General features: G+C 45.0%; 2 long non-coding RNA genes across 4 annotated transcripts in view; one reads left to right on the forward strand and one right to left on the reverse strand.

The window, feature by feature from the left end:
- Window positions 1-4789: 4789 nt before the first annotated feature.
- LOC142468305 (uncharacterized) lies at window positions 4790-20621 on the reverse strand. Of its 2 annotated transcripts, XR_012788622.1 has the most exons (4): window positions 19592-20621; window positions 18154-18337; window positions 16424-16488; window positions 14198-14686 (listed from the first exon to the last, which is right to left on the reverse strand). It is a non-coding gene; the product is annotated as an uncharacterized LOC142468305 (long non-coding RNA). The 2 variants fall into 2 exon arrangements; XR_012788621.1 differs by lacking the exons at window positions 14198-14686; window positions 16424-16488 and adding an exon at window positions 4790-5479.
- The window catches only part of LOC142468304 (uncharacterized), a 46406-nt gene continuing 45263 nt past the window's right edge, over window positions 20048-21190 (forward strand). The window contains exon 1 of one of the 2 annotated variants that reach the window (XR_012788620.1): window positions 20048-20624. This is a non-coding gene — a long non-coding RNA (uncharacterized LOC142468304). The remainder of the gene's footprint in view (window positions 20625-21190) is intronic. The other variant, XR_012788619.1, reaches the window with a different exon arrangement.

A 21190-nucleotide genomic window follows, 5' to 3' on the forward strand; every position in this document is an offset into this window, starting at 1 on the left:
ATAAAATCCGCCAGGAATTAAAAAAAAAATTGCCAACTGTTGTGGGTTAAATGTAGGAAAGCTGATTAATAGGTTTCTTAGATTTAACAAGGGATGGGCACATTTTTGTTGTCGAATTTGGATCCGCCGGTCCTTTGGGCCGTGGATTTCCGCGGATCAATCTCAAAAAGGGCGATTCGCGGTTTGCGGATCTTTTATTATTATTACCAATGCACTCGGTGGATTCCGCAGCCCCGTGGACGGATTTGTAGAATTCAATCCATGGGTTCAGCAATCCATTCTTAAGAATCCGCCAACGGATCGCTGAATCCTCGGACTGGATTCTACAAAAACGTTGTATCCAATGGTTGTTTTTGATGAATCTGCACGGATTAAAACCGTCCAAATCCGATGGCGGATTTTACACCGTCAAACGGGTATTGGGGGGGAAAATGTGAGAAAATCCGGGAAAAGGTTTGGGTGAATTCGCCCGTCTCTAGATTTGACATGAGATGATAAAAGAGGGGTGATTGAAGCAATGCTCCTTACCACGAGAGATAGGCGGACCAGTCTAAATCCGTTCCCCGGAATCCCGCAGATTGTTTTGACCAAAGCCGCCCGTCCTACCTAACACGGTCTGAGGATCGGGCACTAAAAAACAGAGCGAACTCGTTCAAATTCATCATTGTCTTGAAATCCAGGCGGAGAGAGAGATATCCCCCCCACCCCATCTCCCCCGCCCCTCCCCCCCGCGTGCGGATTAATCTGTGTCCTGGTTATTTGCAATCCTGCCACAGATTTCCGATTTGCTCTTTAAAATAAAATAAAAAAATCCGAATCAGCGGATTTGTCTTGTTGAGACTGATCCGCGGTAATTTTCCGACCCGAAGGAACCGGCCGACCCGAAGCGGATCCAAGTCCGGCCAATAAAAATTGGTCGATCTCTACTTACCACCGATAGTGAGGTTGCAATCCGCTCAATGCTGCACAAAGACACGGGGCTGATTACACTCTTTCAAGTCTTAATTTATCACTTTAATACTTTTCTCCAGTCCTGAAGCGGTTAAAGGGTGGAAATGGCTGGTTTATATTAAATGTGTTTATCACTTCCACTCATATGTTTCTTTCATCTTCTAACTGCAGCGCTGTATTTTACCCCAGCAGGGATGAGCTCTGCTACATGGTACTAAATGAAATGACTGTGATAATCACAAAAGCAAAAAAGTGGAAACAATATAAGAGGCGGACACTGCTTGATTAATGAGGAGAGAAATACAAAGTGGATGTATCTCTGTTAATATCCTCCCTTGGGCCTTTCAGCATCGGGGGAATTGGGGGATATTGAATCATGTCCTTTCTTTATCTGATGAGCAGAATTGCAGTTTCATTTCATGGTCTCTCTGTAAAGGCATCCCACTGAGAAAGTTATTACGGGAACAGAAACAGACTCGTTGCATGACTTGCCCTTGTTATCATCTACACATTGCTGGGACACAACAGAGCTAAGAGTAACTGGTGCTTTGCCCAGTGAGGGTCCTACTTCCACCGCGCCTCCCCTGTTAATTCTACAGCTTGTTTCTTCAGCATCTGAACAGTTTATAGCTCAGCTTACTGCCTGTCCAAAGACACACAGCCTGGACCAAAGCCAGCAGCAGAAGCAGCGCACACACAATGCAGACTCCCTTCCTGGCAAATAAGTTGGTCATTAATTAACCTTCTGAATTTTTAGAGCCCCCATAGACTCATCACGTCGAATAAAAATGCAGGAGATACCATATCTCTGCAGAACATTCTCTCTCAAATGACAAGCCTGGTTCGGTGACAGGCGCAGAATCACAGAGCTGCCGCAGTCTGAGCGAGAATATTCAACAAATTATTTCAAGCTGGAAATGTCAGCATTTATAGGCTGATACCACACAAGCCACCAGGGAGATAAATGTAAAATGTGGAATATGTTCTCCTCTGGGCAGAGAAGTGCTGAGAAGGTAGAAACCCTGGTTGGTGATTATGCTTTGCAAACAGAAGCTGGAGATGACAGAGCCCTATTTAAATTTAAATAAAAAGATCACTTGTGAGCACATTCACATGTCTTAGGCAGGCAAAAGGTGACACAGTGCGCTCATGTGCATGTCATTTCCCAGAATCCCTTGCTGCAGTGGGAACACTGTATGCTGGGTAATAATGGGGAAAGGCAGGGTTGCAGACCTGCCTAAGACATGTGAATATGTGGAATTGAGGAGCAGATTAAAATAAAAACAAAAAACAGGTTCCCAAAACAGAGATGGAGGTGTCTGACGATGGATGGGATAGGCCGGGAGGGACTGGGAGAGGATTTATCCCTCGCCCCCTTATTCCTACCAATCCCGACCCATTGAACTCCCCCATTCCGCCCCCTCTTCCCCTTCTTTTTCTATCCTGTTCTCCCTCTATTCTTTTATTTTTCCCAATTGGGGATGGGCAGGGAGACACCGCACTTCAAAGTAAAATTGAAAGAGGATATAGAGGTCAAAGAGATTAATGAATAAGAGTAAAATCTCTCGTTCTTCCTCTATGTTTATGAGAAACAAGATGTAAAAGTGTTCCTCCTGATTCTCTGTAGTTTGTCTCACTTGCTTATGCCTAAGAATAAATAATACATATTTTTGAAAATAAATAAATAATGTGCTTTCGGAAGGGGTTCAAATCCCCAAATACGTGGAACGAGTCCCACCATCCCATGAAAAGATTTGCATAGGATGGGGCAAAGCTGGCACCCATTGCCGTTCCACGTGTTTGATGGGGTTCATTATCCCCAAACAAGAAAAAGTTGTGAGTTAAAAGAAAGGGAATGGAATCTACAATAAGGCCTCTGCCAGGCTCTTCGCTGGCGTGCTGAGGCGCAGGGAAAGCGGGTGCTTTCCCTGGCCTTGCGGTTGCTTGCCCTGCGCGCCGTCAGGGGCGGGCCAGTGACGTCACGGAGCTGGTTCGCCCTCATTGGGCGAACCGCTCACGTGACCGGCCCTCCGCGCCGGCAAGCAGGGAAATTTTAAATTTCCCTAAGACCTACGCTTCGGCGCTCTTGCGGAAGCGCAGGCGAGCCCCTACTAAAGCTGCTCTAATTGCGGCTGTAGGGGCTCAGTGCTGAGTGGGAGCGCGCCTCTGCCAGCAAGCAAGCAACATGGCCGAGGCCTAAAAGTGATTTGTGAAAGATCTGGGTGCTCCAAGAAGTGGCGCTCGGCTGTCACCCCAAGAGAATGCTGGATGACCGTATATAACGGAGTCACATCCAGTGACAACCAGATCTAGTTTTTTTTCTATGAAAGATTTTGAAGTTGGCACATAAGGTCCCCGCTGTCCAATATGGCAGAAGGAAGGGATCCCGCCAAAGGCTGAAGGTAATGGTCCACGTTCTGTGATAGACCTTATGTGCCAACTTCAAAATCTTTTTTGGACATGGTTGCTTGTCTTGCCATTTACTTTTGAAAAAGGCCTAGTGAGGCCAAAGCGTCGATCTACTGGCAATAAATTAACTTTGTTTAAATCCGTAGTGCCTTGCTTCTTCCATTTATTTGCTTGTCTGTCTGCTAGGTCCCAGGCTGTGTCTGGAGCCCCAGCTACACTACGCTCACAGTGGAGGCTGAATAGGTCAGCCCAGCGGAGGGAAGCCGGCCGCTCCCACTCTCATGCCCATCAGCCTGACAGGTCCATCATGGGGGGTCTTGGGGTTAGGGGGGCTGCAAAGGAGCCTAGGGAGTTAACTCTTCCCTTACGAGCCACTGCAACGATGTGGGTTCTCGACATGGTACGGGTTAGTCTGGGGTCAATTTATAATTTGTGTTGTATTATTAATACAAGCTGTGGCCATATTCCTCTAGCACAGTGTCTGCTGTCTTTGTTCCCTACCCCAGTCATGAATATGGGTCATTGTCTTCTATGCTCTACACACTGTTTATCCCATGGACCTAGTTACATACATAGAAAATTACCCTGTGCATACCACTATGATTAACAACTTGTTTAAAAGTTCATTGAATTAATGTCAGAGAATCATCGAAAGGTCACTTGGAGTCAGATACATAATTGGGGAGTATTGAACTGTTTGGTGCTTTTATGAATCAGGATCATGGAGACTCTTAAATAACATGACAGGTCTGTGTCCTGAGGGGTTTCCATCAAAAAAAGCCATTTGGAGCAGGGTCAGCAGGAACAATGCAGCAGGCACATAAAGAAAAGCTGCAATATTTGTAAGGAGACAGATTAAGGGCTAGATTTACTTAATAGCACCAAGTCTTCGCACAAGTGGAGTACCTCAGGGATCGGTACTGGGACCCCTGCTTTTTAACTTGTTTATTAATGACCTTGAGGTTGGCATCGAGAGCAAAGTCTCCATCTTTGCTGATGATACTAAATTGTGTAAGGTAGTAGAATCAGAGCAGGATGTAATTTCTCTTCAGAAGGACTTGGAGAGACTGGAAACGTGGGTAAGTAAATGGCAGATGAGGTTAAATACAGATAAATGTACGGTTATGCATTTGGGATACAAGAATAAAAAGGCGACTTACAAATTAAATGGAGATATATTGGGGGAATCCTTGATGGAGAAGGATTTAGGAGTGCTTGTAGACAGCAGGCTTAGCAATAGTGCCCAAAGTCATGCAGTAGCTCCAAAGGCAAACAAGATCTTATCTTGCATCAAACGGGCAGTGGATGGAAGGGATGTAAACATAATTATGCCCCTTTACAAAGCATTAGTATGACCACACCTTGAATATGGAGTACAATTTTGGGCACCAATCCTAAGAAAAGACATTATGGAACTAGAGAGAGTGCAGAGAAGAGCCACCAAATTAATAAAAGGGATGGACAATCTAACTTATGAGGAGAGGCTAGCTAAATTAGATTTATTTACATTAGAAAAGAGGCATCTAAGAGGGGATATGATAACTATATACAAATATATTCGGGGACAATACAAGGAGCTTTCAAAAGAACTATTCATCCCACGGGCAGTACAAAGGACTCGGGCCATCCCTTAAGGTTGGAGGAAAGGAGATTTCACCAGCAACAAAGGAAAGGGTTCTTTACAGTAAGGGCAGTTAAAATGTGGAATTAATTACCCATGGAGACTGTGATGGCAGATACAATAGATTTGTTCAAAAAAAGGTATGACATCTTTTTAGATGGGAAAGGTATACAGGGATATACCAAATAAGTATACATGGGAAGGATGTTGATCCAGGGATTAATCAGATTGCCAATTCTTTGAGTCAGGAAGGAATTTATTTTTCCCCTTATGAGATATCATTGGATGATATGACTATGTAACTATGTAAGTGATTTGGGCCGTAACCTTGTGGATGTCAACACAAAAATGAGAGATGTCCCCTGAGCATCAATTGGTTAATTGCATGTGAGTTCTTCCTCTGCTCTCAGTGAGGTGGACTTTTCCTTCCATACAGGGAACCAGGGAGTCGTGCGATCCATGTAATAGCAAGCGAATATCTGTGGTTCCTGGTGGACACTGAAAGAGATAAGAGGTGGTAAGGATTACATTTTATTATTAAATCTGATCTTAATCCCCAATAGGGGACTTGAGGAGATGAGTGCGGGTTTTCTTATCTCTTCCTTCAGAGTCCCAGGGTGTGTGTACCCTGGGTCACACAGAACCCAGACTACTGGGAGATCCAGGGTTCTAGAGCCCTCTAATGAGCCATCTGAAACCTAGTAAATGAAGGCAGCCTGCTATCAGGCTGACATTAACCTGACCACTGCTGGGTTCACCAGCTATATACTGTACTAGGGTATAGTTTTATACATAGTTAGTAGGCAGAGCTTTTTACAAGGGTGAAGAGAGAGAGAGAGAGAGGGGGGGGAGAGGGAGTGAGAGAAGGGGGATAGAGGTTAGGAGTGATGGAGAAGGAGGGAGGGGGAGTGAAAGATGTGGGGTGAGAGGGGTGAAGAGTCACTGAGAGAGGGGAGGGAGAAACAGGAAGCCAATTTAGCACTGAAAGCTGCAGGAATCTCAGACTCATTTGACTGAAGAGCAGAGAGCAGCAATCCTTACTTAGGCTACGGCCCCTATGAGCGCGGCGGAGCGCCTGTGAGCGCGGCGGAGCACCTGTGAGCGCGGCGGAGCGCCTGTGAGCGCTCGTGCCCTTCACCCGAGCGATCTGAGTACTTCAAATCACTCACGACGGGAGGGATGGTGGGGGCATGACCATGACGTCCCGCGGCTGGTTCATCCTTATTGGCTGAACTACCGCTGTGACGTGGCCGCTCGGCCGCCGCGCCAAAAGACACATTTCTTGTCTTTTCAAAATGTGGTCGCGCCATTGCGCTTCATGCATGCGTGGACTGTGGCTGGCCCTATAGAGTGCCGTCTTTGTGCGCGCCGCACACCCCATTGCACGCACGGTCGCGATCGCTGGGTACAAGGCCTTAGAGGGCAGACCGGAGACAGAAGGCTGTAACATTACCCGATACATATAGTAATGTATACCTACTGATATACACTGCATGTAACATACAGGTATGTAACACACAACTATATAACACAGATATATGTAACACACAGGTATGTAACACACAGGTATGTAACACACAGGTATGTAACACAAGTATATAACACACATATGTAACACACAGGTATGTAACACACAAGTATATAACACAGATATATGTAACACACAGGTATGTAACACACAAGTATATAACACAGATATATGTAACACACAGGTATGTAACACACAAGTATATAACACCGATATATGTAACACACAGGTATGTAACACACAAGTATATAACACAGATATATGTAACACACAGGTATGTAACACAGATATATGTAACACAGATATATGTAACACACATGTATGTAACACACAGGTATGTAACACACAGGACGTGCACAGAAACTTGTAACAACTCAACGGAATTACATTCCCTCCTTCCTCTTTAAAGATCTGTAGAGAAGCCTAGAAGGATTAGGAGCTTCCCTTATTATTGTATTTCTTGACGTTTCCTGAAAGCCCGCAGGAATTGGGTTTTATTTTGGAAATCCAGCATTTTCATGATCGCTTCACCGTGTCTCGCTTTAGCCAGAAGAGTCCAACTTTGGATCGATGCTTTGGATTTGTTCGATTATTAGAGGAAGAGTTTTCATCTTCAGTAATTGGGGGGAGTTCTTCAGCAGCAAATGTGTGTAGGCCAGTATGACATGTAAGTTGTTTCTCCTATATCAATTGCCTGAGCCCTCTAGTTCTCTAGTTTCTCATGGAGTTCTCGGTTTTGCTGGAGAATTGTTGTGAGCTGTTCAGAGGGGGTCACACACATATCTTCTAGGTCGGACCCGATTTGCTCCATATTGGTGATTTATGATTATTGTTAAAACAAGTGGACTTTGGCAGCTCAGCTTTTAACATTAAGAAGTTATCATCCAATGTAGACAAGACGATTTCCAACAATTGTTTGGCAATTTCTGCTGCCATGGTATACATAAGTTCTTTGTGGTTTGGACAGTGTGAGCTCCTGGTGCCCTTGAGCAAATCACTTTATCTCCTTGTGCCGCAGGCACAAAAAAAATCAATTGTGAGCTGACCTGTGTCTGTAAAGTTCTATGTACAGTTCTGTGTACCATACACTATATGTAATTGTGAAGCGCTTTGAGTTGCATTGCGAAAATAGCACTCTATGGAGTACTGTTATTATTAAAAAACGTTGTTTATAAGGTGTAGTGCTGTTATAATTAGCCAGCCCGCCGATGAACGCGAGGGATCCTCTATTCCAGTGCTGGAGTTGAGAGAATGTCTGGAGTTGGAAGGTATTATTATCAGCCACACATGTTACGCTAGGGAGTCAGAGGCTTTGCTCTACACAGCAGGCGGGCTCAGGAGAGAGAAGAAACATTTTCTTTATGGTGAATCCCTCAGTGTCTGGTGTGTAGCTGGTTTGGTCAAACGGATGGGAATGTTTTATTGCTTGGGGTCAGGACACTTCTATAGCCAAGTACGTTTATGCCTTCCTCGTGGGGTTACCCTTTGCGGCCCAATGTCCTGTCTCCCTTTTCCTCCATGGTCGAAGATTCTTACTGGAACCTGCCCTGAGCTGCATTCTCTCTGATACGCGTCAAGGCCTGGTCTGTCTCTCCCCACTGGGTGTCTGACACCCTTTCCCTTGATCTGGCACCAGTTGCCAGTCTTGTTCCCAATGTAGCTGAATCAAGGTCCTTCCGGCACACTGGGAAATGCTGGTCGGTGTGCACGTACGTACTGTTCTCTAACTGGACGCAGATGTCCAAGCTGCTGTAGCACTGCCGTGGCTGTGCGGAGGCACACACCAGCTCATCATCACCTCTTACCCCCCGGTAAGTACACACAAGTAAATGCCGAGGTGTCTCGGCAGCGCAGGGCGCCATCAGCCACCTTGTCCTTAGCACAACTAGGAGTGGAAGGGAGCTTATTACAAAAAAAAAAAAAAAACCCTAATTAAATAAAGAAAACCAGAAAAAAAATGCTAGACTATTTTAATATTGATGAACCAACTTACAGTATATCCATCAACAACATTCTCCATTGGTGAAATCAAAGGGGGATACGAATGGATTGAAGCCCGACGAGCAAGAGCTGGGGAGGACATCATTTTGGACTAGCACAGTGTCCCTTACTGTACATTTATCATCTACACAGATTCTCATGTTTCCATTCGGCTTGAGCACTGGCACAATTAGTGTAGCTCATTTTGTTTGCATGAGCGGCTCAAGGACTCCTTGTGCAGTAAGACGCTCAGGCTCTGCATAAGCCGCAAGGAACATTTACAGCTTTCATGGCGGCTTTAATAACTTGGGAGGATTATGTGGAAAAAGACTGTGGAATATAATTGAGACTCCTGACCCAGAGTCCACTTCTGTTTTCCACTCACGGTCACTGATGTATATGGTTGCAATCATCTTTGAACCTTCAGCTAGCTCACAGCACTTTATTTTGCTATAGCAACATACAGCACAGCAACTGGTTACAAAACGGATCTAGCAAGGACCAACAATATGTGAAGCAGAGAGGTGTGAAGCTGCCAAGCTTTGCTTCACTACAGTTCCAAGCGAGCGTTGCAAAGTTAGAAAATAATAATAATTAAAGAAAAATCTGCAAAAAATTGGATCAAACTTTGGTGCCAAAACTTCTACTGAAATGGCCCAAATTGCTAAAAAAATTACTTAATTCACCTTTTTTAAAGTAGCGAAACAGCATCCCTGCCACTTACAAAAAAAAATTTGCCCCCTAAAGTTTGATTGAATTTTCAAAAGTGAAAGTCATTAAAAATGCAGTTCCCATTGACTTTTTAGTGTTCATCGAAATTTGCCAAAAGCTTCTGTATTGAAGCAAACTTCTTCACAGAATGGAAATAGGTCACTAAGCATGCGGGAAGTTCACTCCTCTCTAATCTGTAGGCAGAAACAAACAGGACAGAGCAAGAGAAGCTTCCACACACATTCAGTCACTGCACATATTACACAAAAATACCCTATACTCTCCTATTCCTGACACACAGCACACAGAAAATACCCCAACTCAGACTCACATAGAATATTCCCCAATCCAGACACACACTCACAGAATATACCCCAAACCAAACACACACACAGAATATACCCCAACTCAGACATACACATACACAGAATATAGTCTAACCCAGACACACACGCACAATATACCCCTAAATCCCCACATATAAGGAACGGTTGGACGTGATTGCTCTGAACGTTTCAGGCTGTGGTTACAAATAGTGACCTTCCTCACAAGCATCATGGGCCATCGCCTGACTGAGCAGATATTAATGGAAATAAATGGAACTTTTACTCTGCAAGCTGTTCCGCCTTTAAAGCTGCAGCCCATGAAGCTAACAAATTATTATTGTTTTAAGTTTCAGATACAGATTTAACAGCAGTAAATGATTTCCCTGGCTGAAGCTGCCACTTAGGGTTAGAATATTTCACAAGATGAATATTTCAATTTAACACACGGAGAAGCAAAGTACAAGGCTGTCTTTACAGCTGGAAAAATGTCTTTTCATTCTGCGTCTGAATGATGCCATCCTTTTTCTCCCTGTTGGTGATTGCTCCTTTTCTTCTTCCATCTCCTTGTTGCAACTCCTTTATGGGGCAATAAGGCACGCCATGATTTGTATTTTGTTACTAACCACACAATGAGGTCACATCACAAACTCGTGCAGACTCTCAAACATAAACACGCACACGGAACGTCCCATGTACAAACACAATACAGGAATTTCAAGCACGTTGCTGTAATCCAGGGGTTCTCAACTCATCCTCAAGACCCCCCAAACAAGTCAGCTTTCCAGGATGTCCCTGCTTCATCACAGGTGGCTCAATCAGTGTCTCCCTGCTTCAGCACAGATGGTTCAGTCTGAGCCACCAGTCCTGAAGCAGGGATATCCTTACAACCGGACTTGTTGGGGGGTCTTGAGGAATGGAGTTGAAAACATCTGCTGTAGTCTGATTGTGATTCTTCACACGGCGGCTTGCTCTGCGTGGGTTTTCATTGCTTCCTGGGCTGCGATTGTCTCTCTAATGAGAAGGGCAGTTTATCCACAGTCATTCGCCTCATGATTCATTTAGCAGCAACAGTACCACTAAGCTGTTATTGGACATGTAAATGTGTCAAATAGAGGTAGAGCTGTAACAATGCGGATTACTTGTTAACATCTCACCTCAATGATCTCATTAACTTCTTAGACAGGGTTCTAGCAGGAAAGTCAGACCCAGGGCCGCTAACACGGGGGGAGAGCCAGGACAAGTGTCCCGGGCTCGGTGGTTGTCGGAGTTCTGGCCGGCCGGCACTGGAAGTTAGAGGCCATCCCCAAGGTAAGTGTGGGTTTTGTACAGGCATACCCCGCATTAACGTACGCAATGGGACCGGAGCATGTATGTAAAGCGAAAATGTACTTAAAGTGAAGCACTACCTTTCCCCCACTTATCGATGCATGTACCTTACTGCAATCATCCTATACGTGCATAACTGATGTAAATAACGCATGTGTAACAGGCTCAAAAGTGTCCACGCTTGCGCACAGCTTCGGTACAGGTAGGGAACCGGTATTGCTGTTCAGGACGTGCTGACAGGCGCATGCGTGAGCTGCCGTTTGCCTATTGAGCGAGATGTACTTACTCGCGAGTGTACTTAAAGTGAGTGTCCTTAAACCGGGGTATGCCTGTATGTATTTGGGGGGGGGAGAAGGAGTTCTATGTATTTGGACGGTGGGTTTTTTTTGTATTTATTTTATAGGTATTTGGGGTGTGTATATATTTGGAAGGGTGGTGGTGTCGTAGGTATTTGGGGGGTGGAGGGGGTTTGTAAGTAATTGGGGGTTGTTTTGTTTTGTTGGTTGGGGGGGGGGGGGCTTGAAGAGTGGAGTCGAGCCCCCCTGCTGTGCAGAACTATATTTTATGTAATGGAATTTTCAATCATCTCTATGGAGCAGGAGGCCCAGGTTAGAGCTTACACTGCTGATGCCTGCCAGGTGGTCACCGGTTCCAGATTGATAAGGAAAAGTTGCTGAGGTTTAATTCCCATGTAATCCCTGTTTACTGAAATAAACAAAGAATCTCCAATGCACGCCCAATATGACAAATTATTTATTCATTTATAAATATGTTTTCTTCTTATAAGTGTTGGATCACGCATCCCATAATATTGACTATATCATTACTTTGTTTCATCTTTTTTCTATGCCAGTGTTTTTCAACAGGGGTTCGTAGGAACCCTTGGATTCCCCGGGCAGGGCCGGCTCGATGAGGGTGCCACAGCGCCCAGCCCCGTGATTACAGACGGCCTGCACTATCCCACACAACAATTAAACTGATTGCCGGAGGGAGAGCGCGAGGACTCTGTAACACACTTACTTTCTCCCGTCATCTCCCCCTGAATGGTCCCATCATTATGGCTTTCTGACGTCAAATGACATTATGTTGCCATGACAATGGAATGCCACAGTGCCATGCAGCGTTGCCATGACAATAGGATGCCCTGTCTTGCTGCGTTGCCATCACAACATGGCGCCGTGGTATCCCGTTATCGTGGCAACGCGACACCATTTGATGTTGCAGAGCCATAATGACAGGACCATACAGGGGGAGATGCCGGGAAGAGATGCCACCAGCCGACAGATGGTAAGAGCCGAGGTCCCGTACAGGTCACTGCACCGAGCCCCGCAAACATCCCAGCCGGTCCTGTCCCCAGGCTTCCCTGCAATTTTCAGGTCATTTGGAAATTATACAAATACAGAGGAATTTACAATGCATCTGATCTCAGACGCGCTATTAGAGAGGGTTGGGGTTCCATACAATACATCTGATCTGACGCACTATTAGAGAGGGTTGGGGTTCCTTACAATGCACCTGATCTCAGACGCGCTATTAGAGAGGGTTGGGGTTCTGCAGAATGTCACAATGTAATTATAAGGTTTTCTAACCAATAAAAGGTTAAAAAAAAACCCTCTGCTCTATGCAGTGGGGTTAATACAAGGGACACAGTATAAAATTGGCAGTGTAGGTACCTGCTTAGAGGGTCTACCTTTACATGGTTGCAGCTTAACATGTATTGGCCAGAAGATTGAACTATATGACCTATACTTATAAGAAGCAAAGCCATATAGAAATGATTCCGATAATTGGCCATATTGCTTGTGCACACAGGGTTCTTTGTTTACTGATTTTTTTTAGGTCACTTTCCCAGTTGACACAATTAAATTTATCAATATATACACTGTTAGACTGGGCTTGAGCTAGCTATGATTGCGTATGACTAATCTCTGTTTTATTTCCCCCAATTCCATATAACTGCTGTGATGTTCTCTATGTTTCAGTTCATACAAACAAGCTGTGGGTTTAATTATCTCGTGAACTTGTGTCAGTCTCCGAGCGGGTGGCAGAAAGGAACGCAATGTCTAATTCATACAGCAAACAGCTCTTCCCAGCAGCAGGGAGAATCTGCCCTCTGCCTCGTGAATATTTTACAAGTCTCTGGAGAGTCAAGGACAGGGAGAAGGGGGGACCTCAAGGTGTTTCCATAAAGAGCCGTGTTATTATAATACAACAAGGATAATATATAGCCCTTTCCTCCAAGAAACACAAATGTACAAAGCCATCATTATAAAGCATAGGTTCTGACACACCTCACTTTGGGTACATTGTATATTATGCTATTTCACATTATGCGCTGAAAATCTCAGAAAATCAATGGCATGAAATTGTCAGCAAAGAGAACTGAATAATAAGGTTTATGGTGGAGAAGTTACCTCTTAGAATGAGTCACTACACCGCAATTAATCATTTTCTCCCTATCAGTCCCGGTGGCTGCGAAGCACATGGCGACATTAACTCATTCAGTCTGCGCTGCTTTGCACGGACGGTGGGGGGTGGGTAAGCACACACTTTGTTACGGAATGCAGAATTAATATGGAATGACGCAGGAGTTAATGAGCTTATGGCTAATTACAGTGTATTATGAATCCAAGGACATGTCGTTTGGCAGCAGCTCAGAAATAAAGAAATACCCCTCCTCTTCCTGACAATAGGAGTAGGATTTAGGAAAATGGCAGAGACAGTTATGAAAGAGTTAAAATGATCCAATTATTATGCTTCTGGTTACACTGGAGAAAACAATACACCGAGTTTAACTCTGGGAAGGAATCATTGATCCCTTATTTGTGTTAACATAATGTTCATCACATAGGCTGCATCAATACCATGTGATCCCTCAATCATTTATTATTCTGTCCAATATAGGACACATATTGTTCGAGTTTGATGCATCCCACACCAGTTTGAGACACATACTGTACGGCCAATGTTAGCTCACAGTAGGAAGCTCTTCACTCGTGTTTCTTGTTATTCAGGACCTGCTTGACTGGTTCACTCACCAGAACTCTTATTACATAAACCTACGTTACTCCAAAGAACTGATGTCCAACTATTACATGAAAATAACACTGGGGTGTGTTGCATCTGTGCACAAGGACGCTCTAATGCCCAGATCCACAGAGATCAGCTTTTGAATTACAGAGGCCATCTAGACCTTGAAATATGGGTTTAATAAGTCCCAAGTGACTTATATAAAAAAACAAATACAAACCGGCGCCTAAACGTGTCCAAAGATAGTCTATTGGGGATCCAATTGGACCGGAACACACAGATCCACCGCCAGTCTTGTACTTCCAAGGTTATGACCACGACCAGACATGACTTGATATGTGGAATCATGTAGAAAAATAAATCATAGTGCAAACTGCTACTAAGAGAGATATATACAGTGCAGACACTAAACAAACAACAAATAAATCATAGTGCAACTGCTACTAAGTGGGACATACAGTACAAACACTAAACAAACAACAAAGCCAGATACAAGCAAGGGTGACTTAAATGAAGGAGCTAATTTAATACAACAAATGATTATAAAATACCGTTAAGAACACAACAGTAGGCAGCTGGTCCGGTAGTTCTAAAACCAAAATCCTACTCACGACAAGTCAAAATGAAATGCGCGGTGGATTGTGGACATGAGAATGTAGCAGCTTGTCCACCAATGGCGTCGGGCTGATTTGGAAACCGCTCCAGCGCTGCAACACCTCCTAGTTCGATCGGCCGTCGCTGGAGATGTGCTTGGGGGCAGATCCTTCTCTTACTGCTACGATCCGGATGCGCGTGGCACGCAGCCTGCAAGCATTCGTGACGGAAGCTCAGAAAGTAAAATCCAACGTGTTTCGTGCGCATGCGCACTTCATCAGGGAATCACATAGGCTGCATCAATACCATGTGATCCCTCAATCATTTATTATTCTGTCCAATATAGGACACATATTGTTCGAGTTTGATGCATCCCACACCAGTTTGAGACACATACTGTACGGCCAATGTTAGCTCACAGTAGGAAGCTCTTCACTCGTGTTTCTTGTTATTCAGGACCTGCTTGACTGGTTCACTCACCAGAACTCTTATTACATAACCCTACGTTACTCCAAAGACCTGACGTCCAACTATTACATGAAAATAACACTGGGGTGTGTTGCATCTGTGCACAAGGAAGCTCTTATGCCCAGATCCACAGATATCCGCAATTGAATTACAGAGGCCATCTAGACCTTGAAATATGAATTTAATAAGTCCCAAGTGACTTATATACCTTACTGGACACTCCTTTAAACAACATGTGAACACAAAACTGAACACCCCTGAGATACCCGGGAAATGTGCTAATTTGGATATGCAAAGTTTATCTAACTGATTTAAATTAGCATATTCCCAAGGGATCTCTCCCTCTTCTCTCCATCAAAAGCCATATGTCAGGCTCTGGATGGGAGTAATGCTACCTTTATGTAAGAGATACTTAGCGCGAGCCATGTTATTTGAAGCTAACAGGAGGCAGTGCTAATTTAACATGGTGTTAAGCCGATGCTAATGAGATACACAATGGCCATTGTTTTTGCATATAATTAACTGGTATTAAATGTAAAAATAGACTTGTAAATGCAATCTTTTTTGTATTTGTTGACATGTACTGTAATAATGATGAACACAAGTCATATTAAGTAGGCTGTGTTGTATATGTTAGTGAATCAAACAGAATGTATATTTATTTATTTATAAAATGTTTTACCAGAAAGTAATACATTGAGAGTTACCTCTCGTTTTCAAGTATGTCCTGTGCGTAGAGTTAAGATGACAAATAATACATGGTTACAAATACATAGTTACATAACTGAGCAGGGTATACATTATGTACAAGACATTGCATGCACAGTTAGAGGTAATATATATTATAGGCGTCTGTAACAGTTACAGACCAGATTAAAATGTGAAACAGCTTTAGTTATATAAGTGTGTGTGACAGTGAGAGATAGCTATGTGTGTGTGTGTCACCGAACTCACTCCTGGCTATAACGTTTAACCCTCTTGGCTCCTCCCCTCCAGGCCTGCCGCCACGTCAGCGGCTAATCACCTGGAAGAGAGGCCGCGCCCCCCGCTCATGGCACCCCATCGCCTAGGCAGCCTGGAAGGGTTGCTGAAGGAAACACATCAGAATAAGCTTGACATCGGCGGACACAACTAATCTAAATATTTGTAGCCGATTTGCTAGGATTTTGCCCCTTCTATATGCACTTTAAGTGAATTGTTCTATTGATTCATAGAACTAATCCCTATATCTCCATATTATATTACAAGCATAGTTAAAGCACATTACTTCTACAGCCGGAGTGAAGCATATTCAAAATGACATCGAGTCATAACATAGCCTTAGTTGATACGTGTTCCCTCCCAAACATGTACTTTTGAGTGCAAAACAATGAAGCTATTTTGAATAAACAACATTTCTGCTTTTCCTATTTTTTCAGCTCTCTTCTGCGTTCAAACAATAATCATTGAAAGCGTTTGGAAGTACGAAGGAATATCAACCTTTGGAATATCTTTACTAAATGTCCCCAGCAGGAAATTCTGTGTCCTCTATGGGCCAAATCGTCCTACAGTACATTGAAAAAAAGATGAAGATCTTTACCTAAATGCAAGTATAGAAAGGAAAAGAACCTGAGGCAGAGAGATGAAAGCGGAGAGCCTACGGGAATCACTTAGTGTTACATTCTGAGCATTTCCAACCAAAAACCTTTTGTACACAACAAATCTTCAATTATTAGACTTCACATTACTATCCGACTGGCACCCCCTCTCTCCACCTTTAAGATCTATCTAAAACACGCTTCTTTAACGAAGCATATGGGTAGCTCAGCTGGCTGATACTATACATCTCAGATGCACTGACCTTGACCACTTGCATCCGCTTTAACCATTTACACCCTCCTACTGTTTCTGTATGTTCTCCCTACAGTTTTTAACACTTAGGCTGGGTCCATGGTGACCGCGCGCTCGCGTACGTGTGACGTCACCCACGTTATAGCAAGAGCGGTTTGTGGTCAGGCTAAACGCGATGGGGAGGCGTGCCTGGGGGCGTGGCCAAGATGTCAGAGAGCTGGTTCGCCCTCCGTCGTGCTGTGGTGGAATCAAATTTATTTGATTCCTCGCGCACTGCGCGCTCCCTCGCACTGGCACACGTGCAGTCTATGGATGCAATCATTGCCTTAAGGCATTGGGATTGCGCCGTGCGAGCACCCTCCGTACTGTCTCGCCGACCATGGACGTGGCCTTAGTTTATAAGCACTTTGGGGCTCTATTGTTACTGTCATGTCTGAAGCGCTTATTCCCATTATGTGTTATATTATTATATCACGTGTACACTATTACTGCTGTGAAACGCTATGTACATACTGTAGTTGGCGCTATATAAATTAAGATATAAAGCTGAACCCCATTATAACACGGTGTTTGGAGTCCACATAATGCAACCACGTTATAACGGGGATCGTGTAAAAAAATGGTTGCCGCGGAAAAGCGATCCCGCCTATGGCGGCGCACTCAGTGTTCCTATTCTTCCCTCTCTACCCCGATCTGCTCCTGCCAGGCCTTGCACGTCCTCATCTGGACCGGGGTTGCCCATTGGGGCAGCAGCGCAGGATCTATAGCCATTACCTTCGCGCTACCTTCTCTCCCCCCCTCCCGGCAGCGGCGGAATCTGAAGCGGTGGAGTCTTAGAGCCAAAACAGAACCCGTTGGAGATCGCGGTGATGCGGGCAACTCGGAGGCTGATGCCATGGACACCCACAGCAAGGTCTTACCCACTGTGATGCAGACTGGTCCTGGATCTTCATAGATGAGGTTCCGTGGGGGGGGGGGGGGGGGTGGGGTGGTCGCGGGCTGCATTATCGGGGCCAGACCCAATTTAAGCGGTGGGAGCCAAAATGCATACGCATAGCGGTATTAGCGCATTCAGGGGAGCAGCATTGGGGGGCTTGTGTGTGTGTGTGTCCATTAAATTGAATATTTGTATAACAAAAATTACAAAAAATGCAGCTTACCTTTTTAAAAACGGGAGCCACGCTCAGACCGTGTTATATGCAGATCCGCGTTGTAGCGGATCGAGCTGATAGATGTGACCATGAATAAATCCTTATGCCGAAGAGAACAAAGTTGGAAAGAGGGGTAGGAAACTTCCTTTTGCCCGACAGAAAATAATATAAAAGATCACAAACAACCACCAAGTATTAAGGGTTTATGAAAGTTTCTGTTTTACTTACTTGGACACTTTGGGGCGTTTTCATTTTCAAGTTCCGTTAACTAAAAGCTGCCATTCACTTAATTGATAAATCCTGGGGTTATTATCACGAAGATGTTTACCGCGAAAAAACAAAAACGGTCTTTCTGCAACAGGAAGCCAGGAGGTCTCTGCAATCACCAAGATTACAATGGCCCTCTCTTTAGCTGAAATAGAGTTTATAACTATGAATTATATCTAGCATTTTAAGGTGCAAATGAAAGTTGTATTTCCGCCGTTGAAGGTACATGTTCATTATAGGTTGTGCTACATTTTAGAGGGTTCTTTTCAGATGTGTGGTTAGCTTTGCAATCTTTACAGGTCTCTTCATCAGACAATTGCACGCATGACCTGCAAACTTTCAAAAGCTGTTTACATACAATGTACGCCTACTGTACGAGTTAATATCGCACCCGGGGGGGAAACAATGTGTGTTTTTATCGCAATGTTATGACCTAAGTCATCAACATTGCAGTAAAAATGTACTGGGTATGATATTAAAATTGCAATAGCAAGGCAGTAATTTACTCCATAAATAGGAATTAAGTATCGCAACGTCTACCACAGGTTATGTAATAAGAATTCTTACAAACTCTATGGCAGTAAATACATTAACCGCTTGATTCCTGAGGCTACAAATACAGAGCACAGGCACCAAATGGATTAATATCTTCCTAACACGTCCTACCTACCCCCATTCCTACCTAAGCAGGGCCGGCCTTAGGGCAAGGCGTATGCCTTGGGCCCGCACCTGCGCTCCCTCCTCCTGTCGGTAGGGTTGCCAGGTGGCTTGTCCAAACATACTGGACCTCCACGCCCCACCGAATACATATAAAAATACCCCCACGCCCCCGAATACATATACAAATACCCCCACGCCCCCTGAATACATATAAAAATACCTCCACGCCCCACCGAATACATATAAAAAAAATATCCCCACAGCCCCCGAATACATATAAAAAAAATACCCCCACGCCCCCGAATACACATATAAATACCCCCACGCCCCCTGAATACATATAAAAATACCCCCACGCCCCCTGAATACATATAAAAATACCCCCACGCCCCCTGAATACATATAAAAATACCCCACACTCCCCGAATACATTTAAAAAATACCCCACCTCCCCAATATATTTAAAAAATACCCCCACCTCCCCCCATCCTCATGATCACATCTCCCTAGACTGGCCCCCATCACCATCTTATCCCTTCTCATTATCTCATCCTGGCCCCCATCATCATCATATCTCCCCCAGGCTAGCCCCCATCATCATCTTATCCCCCTCCCCCCCATCATTATCATCTCATCTCCCCAGGCTGGCCCCCATGCCCCATAATCATCTTACCCCCCCCTGCCCCCCATCATTATCATCTCCCCAGGCTGGTCCCCATGCCCCATCAGCATCTTATACCCCAATGGCGGTTGGGGGATTTTTCGAATACTCCATTGTCAATTCTTTACTTGTGAGCACCGGTCAGCCCCCACACGCTCCGCTGTCAGCCCCCCCCCCCATGAAAGGACGCTGGCTTCTCTGTCCTGATCAACTCGGTCCATAGTTCCATGTCCTTCAACAATTGCTTTTGTACCGCCATTTTGGGGCAGAAGTGCTCATCATACACCCACCAGCCCATGCCGCTGTGTTCCCGATTAGCAAAACCAACCATAAATACTTAAATAGGGCTGGGCATAAATGGGGTGACTTTTCCCCGATCACACTGGTCAAAATAGAAATGGCCTGCGACCAATTTGAAAAATTGTGTGGAAAAGGGCGTCTCTCCACATCCTCCTTTTTGGCTTCGTCAGAGGATCTCGCCAGGGCTTCCTATAGCCTGTCAGCAGAGGCAGGAATTCAACATAATCCCCCACCAATTGTATCCTTAACGTCGGCTAACAGATGCATTCCCAGACGGCTGGCATTGCACGTGTATGCGTCCTGGTATGACACATCCGCCATCTTGCTTGCATCTCCCGTTCCCGCCATCGCGACGGCTGGTGCATCTTCCACTGCTGCCGGTACCGCCACCCCTGCGGGAGCTGGGCTGGCAAGCACTAGCAGCGTGACACCCACTGAAGCTGGGCTAGCCCCCAAGGCCTGCGCAGCCCCTGCCAGAGCTCAGCTGACACCCAATTACTGGGTGACCCCTGCACCTCATGCTGTCGCCACCCCTAGTGATAAACCCAGCCCAGCCGTATTGGGAAACGCTGCCTGTCCCCCCTCAAGGGCTTGAAGTACACCCTTCAAAATTGCTTCCAGGCTCACAGGGCCGTCGCTTCATGAGCCCCCTGCAGCTGTGATGCCACAGCCTGCTCTATTTGACCTGCACCCCCCGGTCATGCCTAAATACCCCCACTGAGTATATGCACCCTGACCGCGTAAACCCCGTTGCGCACGGAGGGGGCGGGGAGGGGAAGAGACGCCAGGGAAGACCAGCACGAGGTAAGAGGTGAGCCTGCCCCCCTGGTCATGGTGCAATTTGCTTAGGGCTCAAGGCAGCTGAAATATAGTGATGGGAGGAGGGGATCCACGGGGGAGCCTTATCTAAAAAGTGTGGGGGCCATGTTTTGGAATAATGAGTTATTACATGAAATGGAGTTTGAGGTGGGAAACAGATTAGCACAGGGGTGGCCAACTCTCGTCGTCAAGGGCTACCAACAGGCTACCAACAGGACCAACAGGCTTCAGCACAGGTATTGTATTGTATTGTATGTTTTTATTTATATAGCGCCAAAAGTGTACTCAGCGCTTCACAAAGAATACAGTACAGGGAATTATAATTATACAATAAGTGCAGCAAAATCAGACAATAGGAAAGGAAATCCCTGCCCGAAGAGCTTACAATCTAAGAGGTTTAATGGGAAACTTACAGAGACAGCAGGTGAGGGAGTAAGTGCTGTAGATGGCAGTGCTTGGTCACAATGGGTGGTAGGAGTGATTGAGTGTGGGACATTAGCCATGAGGGCAGGCTATTTGGATGCTTGATTTGTGGGGTAAAATTTAAGGAAGGTCAGT

This window comes from Ascaphus truei, chromosome 17 (genome assembly GCF_040206685.1).
Source record: "Ascaphus truei isolate aAscTru1 chromosome 17, aAscTru1.hap1, whole genome shotgun sequence".
Classification (NCBI taxonomy): Eukaryota; Metazoa; Chordata; class Amphibia; order Anura; family Ascaphidae; genus Ascaphus; species Ascaphus truei.